Below are 914 nucleotides of genomic sequence, written 5' to 3' on the forward strand. Positions count from 1 at the left end.
CTTCTTTTCCTCCCTTTCTTTCGCCGTTAACTCTTAACCTCTCCCTATTCCTCTCTTCTTTCTTCTACCTTTCCTTTCTTCTCTATTCCGTCTTTCTCCTTGTCTTTCTCTCCCTTTTCTTTTTCCTCTTTATTTTTCTTCCCCGTCCCAATATACACTTTCCTTCTCCATTCATCCGCTCTCTCAATCCTCCAAAAGACCACAATCTCCTTTAGAATAGAAGCCACATCGGTTCTCCTTTTAATATTCTTCCAATATCGATCTCTTCTACATTACTTACTAGACAAGTTTTTCTTTGCATAGTCTATTGTGCACTCTCCGTCATGCCCTCGACCTCCTCTTCCTGCCATGCCCTTTCCCTAAGATCCCATTGGAGAATAGGAGAAAAGGAGAAGCAGGAACTCCCCGAGTCCTGGATTCATCCTTCTGCTTTAACCTTATTATCTCTCCCTGGAGATAGCTGTCTTGGTCAGCGTGTAGAAACATGGCCCCAGGCTTCCCGAGCCTCCAGAAGAAAGCGGAGTTCTTTGGAGATGGAATAATTTACCCCTTTGGACAGGTTCGCAAAGCTGCTTGGGGAGAAGGACCAGGACTGTTAGAAAAGAATATTGTAATCATTCTCACGTTAGCATCACTATAGGTTATTTTCTGGGGGTGAAAAGCTGTATGCTCCGTAAAATTTATTACATTTAGCCTACCGTGGGAGAGGCGGGGTAGCATTTATTTAAAATTATGTTCACCTCTCTTCTAGAAACTCGTGCTTTCCCTTTAAAAACCCAACAGTTGTAAGGCAGGCGCCTCAGTGACGGAGAATTGACTCTAACGAACCAGTACTAGGAGAGACCTAGCCTCTCCTTAACCCTCCCATCCAAACGTGCCCCTCCCTCTCCCTAAAAATCTCTTTCCCTTGAAGT

Source organism: Sarcophilus harrisii, chromosome 1 (genome assembly GCF_902635505.1).
Source record: "Sarcophilus harrisii chromosome 1, mSarHar1.11, whole genome shotgun sequence".
Lineage (NCBI taxonomy): Eukaryota > Metazoa > Chordata > Mammalia > Dasyuromorphia > Dasyuridae > Sarcophilus > Sarcophilus harrisii.